This window comes from Netta rufina, assembly GCF_964035555.1.
Source record: "Netta rufina genome assembly, chromosome: 3".
Lineage (NCBI taxonomy): Eukaryota > Metazoa > Chordata > Aves > Anseriformes > Anatidae > Netta > Netta rufina.
In genome coordinates this window covers 109,362,558-109,373,990 of record NC_140125.1, presented here as the reverse complement: position 1 = coordinate 109,373,990, position 11,433 = coordinate 109,362,558, and the positions used below count along the sequence as shown (strand labels likewise).

The following is an 11,433-nucleotide window of genomic DNA, read 5'->3' as shown; positions in this document are numbered from 1 at the left end:
GAGCTGTGAATGGACTCAGATCTGGTTTTGACATCTTGAGGAAGTACTGCCTTCTGCGAAGTCAGAAATGCACACACACACACAAAATGTCTTTGCAGCCCTGCTGAACTCAAGCATTCACACACACACCAAGAGTCAAAAGCCCACAAAGGAGAAGGGGACGGGCTGGGAACTGTGAGAAACGGGGCAGAATTGGGTCGAAACGGGGCAGATTTGGGTCGAAACGGAGCGGTTTTGGGTAGAAACGGGGCTGATTTGGGTCGAAACGGAGCGGTTTTGGGTCGAAACGGGGCTGATTTGGGTCGAAACGGGGCTGAGTTGGGTCAAAGCCGCTGTCGCTGAGAGGAAGAGGGCGGGTGGGGGCCGCTCCTCAGTGGCTTCAGGGGTGACACCGCCGGGTGTCCCTGCCCTTCTGGGCTGGGCTGGGGGGTACGTGGGGAGCACGAATCTCCCCGGGTGAGGTCTGTGCAGAGGCAGGGTGCCCCCCTCACCCTCCTTTCCCTCTTCTCCTTATCTCAAACCGCGCCGCCTCCTCTGCCCCCGCGCCCTGCCGCCCCTTCCCCACCCTCCACTTGGGGGGGGAGGCTTCATCCTCTTTTCCTCCTCCCTCTTGTGACCCTACACAGCCCGGTGGGGAGACATTGAGGGGCTCACAGCCCTCCTTCAGCAGCGGGAGGCGGGTCCGGGGGGGGGAACCGCGCCCGGCCGGGGCCGGCGTCTGGCGGCAGCCTCACGCAGCCACCGCGGGGCGGGCCTGCGAGTGTGGCGCGGGGCTGGGCTGGGCTGGGCCGGGCCGGGCCGCGCCGCCGGCTGTCTCTGAGGCTCGGGGGATGGACGAGGGTCCCCGCAGCGGCCAGCGGCGACGGGCAGCTCAGGTAAGGCGGCTCGGGGGCTGCGGCTGGCCGCCGGTGGGGGCAGGCGGCGCCCCGTCCTCTTGGGGGGGAAAGATTGGGGGAGTAAGGGGGAGGAAGGGAGAAGCCGCCCCCGCAGCGCCCTGCTGGGAGACGGGAGGCTCTGCAGCCCCTGCGTTGTTTTGTGGTGGTTTTATTTTTATCTTTCTCATCTCAGATCGGGGGTTGCCTTCCTCCTCGCCACCGCCCTTGTGTCGCCCCCCGTTCCCTGCCCTCCTGCTGCCAGCCTCGGGGGGCAGAGGGGTGGGGGGCTGCCGGTGGGGAGGCGACCAACTGTTGCCTCAAAAAGCACCGGCTCCAGTGGCCTCGAGTGGGGTTACGGGGCACCAGGGCCACGCTTTGCTTTCCCTTCCCCCGTGGTAAAACGTTTTGCTGGTAGATCTTAGCCTCAGCTCGGGGAGAGGCTTTTTTTCCTCGGCCCCAAAAGGAGCTCCCATCGCTGCCTCGGCCTCAAAAGGACCGTGCCTGAGCTCTCATCGCTGCCTCAGCCCCTAAAGGAGCTCCCATTTCTTCCTCAGGGACCCCCATCACGCCGGGGTGCTGTGGGCACCTGGCTCCCTGTGGGCCCAGGTGCCAGGATGAGCTGTAACGGGGCTGAGGGTATCAATCAATCAAATAAAAAGGCTGTAGCCCTTCTCTGGATTAAGTATGCCCTTGCTCGAGGTTGGGGACAAGGGGGGTTCAAATTCACAACTTCGGTTATTAGGGAAAACTTTCAGCTGCTGGAGATGGTTAGATGCAGAGTGCTGTGAGCACTGTTTCTAGAAGGATGTGCCATTGTGAAGGCTAGGCATGAGAGAGAGCAGATGGAAAACATGTTCTGCAATGTTAAATTCATCTCATCGTTTGAATCTCTGAACAGACACCACACAAGCATTTCTGCCTTTTTTTTTTTTTTTTTTTTTTTTTTTTTTCCCTAACTTAATTTCAAGACAGTTAAGCTTCGGACTTATTTATCTGGGTTTTGTTCTGCTAAGGCCCTGGTAATGTATGATGCCAGTGTATAAAATCAAATGTTCCATAATTCACCAGAAGCACTTTTAACTTCCCATTCTTTCAGCGTTGTTGCTAATAACTTGCTGAGGGTTGTAATGTGTGTTGGTTTCCAGCCTGTTCTGGTAGTCCTTGATTTCCATACAGACAATCTTTGCACTCTGTTTTTGTTTACCAGCTCCTAAAGGCAGTTTGTGTGTGCATGTGGAAAGGGAAAATTGAGGGGGATAGGGATGTTTTTGCTTTGCTTTCCTTCTCCTATTCTTGCCATCTGCAAGGTCAGAAAAAAAATAAAAATGACTTTGACTGTGAACGCTTAGGTGGGGAGATCTGGAATGAAACGCAGTTGTGACAGGAGGTTGCCTTGTGGGCAAAGAATTTTACATGCTCAGCATTGGTCTACAAAAATACCCCAACTCATATTACACAGAGAACTAAGTTGATACTTCCCTTTTCTCAGTTATGCTAAGTTTTATATCTTTTTTAAGATATAAAGAAAAATTATACATTGGCAAGGCTGTTTTGTTTTATTTTATTTTTAGGGAATAAATTCTGTCATTTCTCATGTTGGATTCTTCTTTCTGCATTCTTGTAAACCCCGCCCCCCCCCCCCCCCCCCCACACACGAGGCCTGAAATAAAAACAAACAAATCATAAAGTTAAACAACTCACAAAATGTTTTAATGAAATTACAGACTGAGACTAGCATAAAGGGTTTAATTTAAATTTATAAAAAGCATAGAGTAGCAACTAAGAATAAGATTCTTCAGCTGCATTTTGAACCACTGTATAGTGTATCTGATCATTAAGGTTTCACTTGAAACTATAAACTATGGCAAGTATAAGAGAGGCTTTCTGAATTATTTGCATGGTTTCTTAATGACTGTCCATTATTTTATTGTATACTGCTCTGTACTTTTTCACTACTCTCATCTACTGTTTTGCAGTCATGTATGCCTGTGAACTTGTTCTTTATTAAAAACAGAAAATAAGCAAGTCACAAGTCATTAAAAAGGCAATGTATGCCAGTAATTAGAATGAAAAATACTTGGTTAATTCACAAAGGAAAAATGGTGAAGATCTTGGGTACTACTATATAGTTACTGTCAGCAGATGTCATTTTGCCATAATAGTGAGCCTGTTAGTGAATTTTACAGTGCTGGGAAGATAATTCGTTGTTAGTGTGCTTAGCTTGTCTTCATGACATCATTTTTGACACTGTTTTGTCAGCCTAAAATATCTTGTCCTCAGCACTATGGTAGTCTCACAGACGTCAGGGATTTGCATGTGCAGTGTGTTGCAGATTTACATGGGTTACATGTTATACAAAATGAGTGATGAAAATGTATATAAAAATACTAGACGTTATTTAGATGAATAACAATTCTACCTTAACAGAAACTGTAGGTGTACAGATACTATAAATAAGACCTCCTGAATTGATTTATATGTATTTCCAAATACCCTTTTAATTGGAGTTTTTAGAGAAACTGTAAAATAGTTTTGTGGAATCACGTTCTTTAGTACTAGATGCAGTAGCACATTAACTTGATCATTCAGTTCACATTTTATACAAAATAGAAAAATAATATTCTAAATCCAAAACCTGCATACAATCCAGACATCATTAGGTCTCCTATTAAATCCTTGGAAACAAACTTACTATGTCAATGCGAGTCATAGTATCAGTGGGCAGAGGAATATGCATAGTAATAGTATGTATCAATTTGAAGGAGCCAAAACCTCATAGTATTTCCTGTGTACTGAATTCAGTATGTATTTGGATCTGTTTCAGTATTATCAATCATTCTTTTAGCAGTGCCTTCTACTTATGTTATCTATGAATGCAAAGCAGTAACATTAAATCTGAGAAAACAGTTTGAGAAGCATGAATTACAATATTTAAAATATGGGACAGCTTGAGAGCTGCAAAAAATGGAGTCATAAATTTGAATTTTGCTGTTTAAATTAAAATTGTAATAGAAGCTGCTATGCATTCATGTATGAATAATGATGAGAGCAATGTGAATGATGGGAGTTGTATAGGTCCTAATTCTTGTGAAGTACACATTTTACCGTTCCTCTGCTTTCACAGAATTCCAATCTACACTTGCACTTAAAATGAAATACACGTGTCTTATTTTCCATCTTTATATACTGTTTGATACAAGTTCTTGATTTGGTAGCAGTAGTTGCTTGTACCTGAAAAATAGCAGATACAGAACAAATATCTTGTAGGATGCATATGAACTAGGGCAGCAGTGACACACAGGTGCTTAAAAGATTTGTATTTATTATTATGGATTTAAAATGTTTAGAAATAGTCTTATGAGTCTTCACATCTTCCATACCTTACAGACTTAATTCAAGAAAAATTAACTTTGCTCACCAACAGCTGAAATATTCTTACCTACTTTACCAACTTGTCCGTAGACTACGTAACTAGTGAGCTATGGGAACTTTCTGTGAATTTTGCCCTATTTTTTTTTCCCTGACAATGATAATATCTACAAAGGAAGGCGTGTTTGAAGTGGAATGTACAAGTTGATTTTTAAAATCATGGATTAGATAAATGGCAGTGCAAAAGATGAAGCTAATGCCTAAGTCTGAGAGTTATTTTTTCAATAAATCTGTGTAAGGAATTTGTCAAGGTAGTAAGATGTGAAAAATTAATTTTGAAGGTTCCACTAGCAATGCAACTTGTGATGTTATTTATGTCTATCACTACTGCCACTCTTTCTTTGTCAGAGTTTTGAGTTAATAAATGTGATTCATAAACTTGTCGCCCTCAGATCTGTTGAACAGCATTGACATGTCATGGGAGGTGTCATATATGGAACATGGAATGGAATATATTGGGATGTTGCATTTGGTCACGTGTTTATCTGTGGTGAGCTCTGAAAGATTGAGTCATGTCTGGGCATTGGAGTTTTCACAATTTAATAATGCTCTGGAGGTAGTTTGTTGTTTTTAAAGGGAAGGGGTCTGTGGACTTATGCTGACGTTTTAGATAACAGCTGTTCTGCACTGTCCTATAGCTCTCTGATACACATGGGCTTTACTTAAAATTTAAGTAGCTATTAGAAGCCTTTTATTTATATATATATGTATAATTTATGGTATTTTGGAGGAAAAATCTTTCTCTCTGTTGAATTGCAGCCTGAATTCATAAATTATTTGAGTGGCCTATTTTACAATTAGATGCCTCAAAGCCAACTATGGTGTTCTTAAAACTCATTTCTGAAAGCATGCTGCTGTCTGTGTTTTTACTGTAGGGAAAATTAGGTACACTGAGCTACACGTCTGCGTCCATCCAGCATTGTTACCCCCGTGACTGTTCTGGAGACTGGCATCTCTCTTGTGCCTAACTGCCTTTGGCATCCTTAGACAGGAATGATCCTCCTGGATTTGAAAACCTTGTTTTGCTTATAAATAAATAAGAAGTGTAAACTATTTATTCAAACTCAAGGAAGAAATGTTTGCAATGATGTTTCTCTCTCCCTCTTCTCTTTATATTCAGTGGTGCATTAGTTGCATCAATTACCCATGAAGTGGAAAGCTTGTTTCTATGTCCCCTTTTCAGCTTGAAGTAACTTAAACTCACATCTCTCTCTTCCCAGGAAAGTACAACAGTCAGCATCTCATAAATGTCCCATAGTGGTAGGAAACGTTTATTTCACCTGCAATTGTGTTACTTGGGAAAAAAAAAAATAATTAGGCCAAAGGGAGAGCAACTCCTGCCCTGTGATCAAGACATTCATCTGAGATGAGGGAAATCTGATTGCTATCGGTGTTTCATTCTTTCATCCAGTAAATATTCTCCAGTTTCATACCTTCACTGGGAATGGTCTGGGAGAAACTAGTCCATTGGCTAGGGCAGTGCCCTGTCAAATGGAGGTGTGGTTGTGAGCCAGCATTTTAGCTTGAAGAGAGCATACCACCCAGCACTTCCTCCGTGGTTGCTTTACTGATGCTCTTGAATTGCTAAAAGGTGCTCGGGGGTGTGCTCTCATCTTCTCATCCAGAACTTCAAAATTGTGTGACGCCTTCCCTCATCTCTTTGTGAAAGGGATGTCTTTGTATTTTGCTCCCAGGGAGGCTTGAAGGTTTTAAAACCCTTCTTAATAACATAGGCATCTCTTGAGCTTCCAGGATAATGCTGTTTAAGGTATCTACTTCTCAGCATTGTTTCCTATTAGGTTAGAGGGCTTCCTGCTTACAATCCCAGTTACTTTAAGTTCCTAGCTGGAATTATTATAGCCATCTTCGGAATTTTCATGGGAATACATTGTTGTGCTTCTATTCTCATATGAAGTGGTAAATCTAAAAGTGTAAATTTCTGGGGGGATGAAGTCCAGAATTTGGCAAGAGTGGACTGCAGTTACCTTCCAAAGAACAACTGTATTTGGGGGTTAGGACACAGTTGGAGCGTGGTTTGGTTGAATTGCCCAACACAGGCATCACGTCCTATTCCAGATGCCCTGCGGCTTCCACTGTGTCTATGCTTTGCTGGCAGATGCAAGATGTACAAAGACCCATGTTCTGCCTGGAGTAATGTCTGCAGGGAATGCAGGGGGGTCTAAGTTGGTGCTGAGAACTTAAAACAGCTGGTTCTAGTATACAACTGAACTGAACCCAGTAGTTTACCAATATTTCTGTTGTTTAGGCTGAATGTATTTAGGGTGAGAAGTGTGGGGAAGAGGTGTTTTTCTTACTTCTCAGAGGCATTTCAAAGAAAACCAACTTTCTGTTTTACTTTCTGTATTGCTAATATATTTGGTACATAGCCTGATCATCCTCATTTTTTTAATTTTGCAGCAACCCCATATTAAGTCTGGGAGGTTAGCTTGAGTTAATGGCTTTCTGGGAGGGGAGCAGAAAGTACATCTTTGGGTTTCTCTCATGCATATTAATGGCGGTATGGACCTGTGGGGCAGAAATTCATTACTGCTAGCTGGTACGGAAATGCTGAGTGATGGTACCACTGATGGAGCTGGATTGGTTCTGGAGAATAAGGAAAACTCTCTCTGGTAACTGATCGGTATGATCTTATCTCAAGTAAATTGGCTCCAGAATTGTGTTTAAATAGCCATCAGAAGAGATGTGCAGTGGTATTTATCATTTGGTTTGTTATTTGGTACAGGCGATTTGCTGTTCCTAATTTTTGGGGGAGGTTCTTCTAATGCTGTGGAAATTGGAGGAGGGGAAACATTTATTTCTCTGAGTTGTTCAACCCTCTTTATATTTTAGAAGGCTAGATTGTTAAATTTGTTATGCTTCATTTCCAAGAACAGTCTTGATTTTTTTTATCAGTTGCAATTTTTACCACCCACATACACATAGTCTGACTTCTTTTACTGAATGGTTTGATAATTTTATGATGTTTTGCTTGAAGGATCATCTGTAGACTGCTGGTGACTCCTTTAGATAGGGATTTCATGATGGATGTGGGCATCTTTGGAAGTTTCTGGAAATAAGACTTTAGTCATCTCCCTAATAACTGATTGGGTTTTTCATGGCAGCAGAGGAAATGGGAGCTGATACTTTGCAACTGTTTTTCCTATGTTTTTATTATTAAAGCATAAATACCCTGTAGGACTGGAACACTTTCCTCACCCTCTCAGAAGACTGTATTACAGCAGAGCGCTGTAATATCAATTACTGTGGGAATGGTTTGCGAGTCCAAATGAGATCATGATTGGGAAGCTGGAAAATGAGTCTCTCTTAAAATGTGTTTCATGCTCTGAATACATGAAAGATTTTGTTGGGAATGCAATACTTAGGTCTACAGGGTTTATATTTTTAATTAGAGAAGGTGTTAAAAAATCCACTTACTGTTTTGTCTGAACACCTCTTGTACTCAAGAGGAAAATAGAAAATAATTCCTGATCTTGAAGTATTCTGGGGATATGCTGCATGCAAAACAGATTTGTAGTTCTGCAACTAGATAATCTTACTACTTTTATTGGTTTTTGTATCCAGAAGACATTGAGAGAGCATACATATTAGAGGCCTTAGAAGTATAGATAATCTTCTTGTCCATTTTTATTACGTGAGGCAAAAATTATTGTGGTCTGACTACTTACGCCTGTGTTTAACTGAGGTTTTGATTCATTATGGCACAGACAGTATCATGTTGTCCTTTACTGAACCAAAAGTAAATCCGCCTAAAAAATCCCCTTTTGTTCTGCTGCTGAGGAACACTGTGGGCTGCCAAATCCTGGCAGTCTGACTCACCACAATCGTAATAAAGTGTTTGTACTTTTGCAATTGCAGTTATTCAGTGCTTTCTAATTTATTTATAAGGCAAAGGGACACCTACAGGTTAAAGTACTACTTTTTAAAGAAATATCCCTTGTTTATACTGAAATAACATTTGTCAAAAGAGAGTTAAAGACCCACTGGTAAAACTTGAAAGCTTCGCAGGAGCAAATCATAATCTTTACCGATAACAAATATAGAGATATATATATTTAATGAATTTAATTTTCCATGTAATAGCAATGTTAGACTTCAAAAAATGGTGGGATTATTTTAAACTACTTCCAGAGCTCTGCTGTTTTGGCCATCTAATCTGACCCGATAGTGATCTGATAAGTGGGAAGACTGTTTCCTTCCTTTAAAAAAAAAAATGCTTTGAGGACAGAGACTCTGACCTGGCCAGTGCTTATCTGTGTTTTAACTTTGATGCGTGGGTTGCAACCCAGCAAGCGTAACTCATGTAATTGAATTCAGTTGTTTGCAGGATGAGTCCCAAAGCAGTCGAATATTAAGTTGCAGCACTCAAATAAAACGTTGAATGACTGCGCATCAGCAGCTGAGGAAAAGCAAGGTGGCTCTTGGTCAATGATAGGTACCTGTACAGCCAACAGATAAGTACCCAGTTCCACGCAAGGTGTCTGCAGGTACCCTGCAGGTCATTGTGTGTATGTACATACATTATGTGTGGTCTGGCTGATGTGCCTGACTGCCTGTTGTTGGAGAGGAAATGGGAATTCTTACAGTGTCATGGTCCCATCACCTGTGCATGGTGAGGAAAAGGGCTTTCTTGTCTCTCGATTCTTTAGCTTTTTATAGGTAGGAGTCCCCTCATATGATTTAGGGGTTTAACTGTTGAGGCAGAAACAATGATTTCTTTCTTGCTATTGATAAAAGAACAAAAAGGCTTTTATTCCTTTTTGCCTGATACATGGGGAATTTTCTATATCATTTACCTTTCCCAAGTTTTGAGCTAATGACATTCTGACAGTTTTCTTGAAAAGGCCAAGCTGTGGTAAGTCAGATTGTTTGTAACTTTCTCTGACTGTCTTGTAGACCACAGCTTGGTGCTGAACAAAAAATAAACTCCCACGGCACTGGGAGTGGGTGCTGGGCACTGAGGCAGCATGCAACTGGCAGAGAAATATACGCAGAAGAAAGTACTATAGTTCACAGGAATGCATTTTAATTGCTGCTCTGAGTCATACTATCACTACAGCTGCTTCCAAAAGAAGAGATTCGTATCTAGCGATAGGCCATTCACATAAAGAAAGAAGATGTTAGATAAGCAAATACAAATATGTTACATGCCCTTTCTCCTTTGGTTTTCAGTAAGTTCTCTAGTTCAGCAGCATGAAATATTTTGTGACATAATTATATACGTGGTAAGTGCCTGCCAACTGATTCATGGTATTCCTCTTCCAGGGTGTGTGTTCTGATTTCACCAAGGTAGGCACAAGCACGTAGTCTTCCAGCTTTGAGCTTCTTGATTCACGTGGCAATGCAGTCCTGCTCGTGGTGCTGACTTCCTTTCTCCTTTTTTTTTTGCCCATAAAAGGAGAAAAGTGCTGCCATATGACTTGTTTTAGAGCAGATCTCAAAGGGAAGAAGGGGGGAGGTTACTCAGGTAGCTATTTCTTGCACTAACTCTTCCACATGGTGTTAGACATTCTGCTCTCTGCGTTTAATTTGATATAACTGTCAGAGTATGTGGTAGTACTTCCTTCAACTGACATTGAAGTAAAACATTTCATTCTTAGAATAACTTTTTTTTTTTTTTCTTTTCTGCTACATGGACGAGAGATTCTGAAGGGAAGCTGGATATAAACGAATTTGGAATAAAGAAAACAAAAAAAAAAAAACAGTTCTCTAGGATTAGGCTTTCCTCCAAACCTGCAGAAACTTTCCTGATGGTGATTGAAAGAATGACTGTGTGTGGTATTCTCCCATCTTGTGCCAGTGACTGTAGATATGCAGGGTAAGTTTAGTGCTTAATGTTGCACTGTTAAAAAGTTTCTTCTCCAGTTTTCAAGAAAACAGAATATTCAGGTGATCCTCTGAAGGCTTGCCCAGAAATCAAATCTGGAAGTCTCAGTGCTTTCTGTGACTGGGGGCCTTGTGCCCACTTGCTCTGCAGTCTTACAGTGTCTTTCAGTGTACAGCAAAGCACGAGTCTCCTGGCTTTCTTTTGATGTACTCTGACAAAAAGCATAGTCCTCACATTGGTGAGAGTCACATTTTTTCCACAGAGTGAAGACAATTAACAGCTCTAAATAAGTGCCACCCGGCTTCTACCATGGCTTAACGGGTAGAGTTCAACTGGTTTATGTTTCAGCATCTAAGGGTGCAGCCAGCTCCAGGACAGTCTTAATCTGTCAGATCCAACCATGCTCGCTGCTGATATCCTGAACATACTTTCAAAACCATCTCCACGTCAATCCACAGTAATGATGAATTTGGTTTTAGTCAGTCTTCTACATTCCCTACTTACTGATGGTATGAGACAATGTGACTTGGAGGCATACAAATTAGCTGTCTCTCTTCCAGCTCAATCTAACATAACAGGTTTTAGAATGATAGCAGAATGGATCTACCTTTGGAAATCAGACTTTTTTTTTTTTTTTTTTTTTTTTTCTTAAGCAACTGTGAAAAGTAAAGATCTTTTATGCAAGAATTTACTTTCATATGAAATGAAGTATTTTGTCAGGGAGTCCAAAGGAAACCGGAGAAAACTGAGATGACAGTATTGACCAGTTATTTCCTAGCTTCATCTTTTTCTAGTGACACCGTATGTATTCTGGGCAGCGTGTCAGAGAAAACAGAAAAAGGACCATAGTAATTCAGGATCTACAGTTGTATTTTTGCTTTCCAACAAGCTGGTTTGTTACTTTTTTTTTTTTTTTTTTTTTTTTTCCACATCAGAACTAGGATTTAGGCCAAAATCTGTGCAAAACATATGCCTGTCTCATGCCAGCAATGTTACTGTTGCTGAGAGTTAAGAAGTTTGTTACTTCACTTATGTGGGAGGGCATTTGGATTTTATTTTTTTTGGTTGTTTTTTTGTTGGCAGATCTGTTAGTTTTCTGGTTAACTGAAGTGATCATCTTTATGCATGTGCTCATGTCACTTTTTTGAAAGACAGAAATTGCATGTATAATTCAAGGGGCTACGATTAAAGTACTCCCAGGCAAATGTGGGTACAAGAGTTCACTGGCTGGGACTGGTACACTGGGTAAGGGACAAGGCAGCATTGCTTGATATTTTAATTTTT

At 41.5% G+C, this 11,433-nt stretch overlaps 1 protein-coding gene across 2 annotated transcripts in view; it reads left to right on the top strand.

Annotated features, from left to right (window-relative positions):
* Nucleotides 1-754: 754 nt before the first annotated feature.
* CYRIA (CYFIP related Rac1 interactor A) overlaps nucleotides 755-11,433 on the top strand; it is a 57,467-nt gene continuing 46,788 nt past the window's right edge. For both annotated transcript variants that reach the window (XM_084283304.1, XM_084283305.1), the window contains exon 1: nucleotides 755-875. The gene's annotated coding sequence lies outside the window, so the exon portion shown is untranslated. The remainder of the gene's footprint in view (nucleotides 876-11,433) is intronic.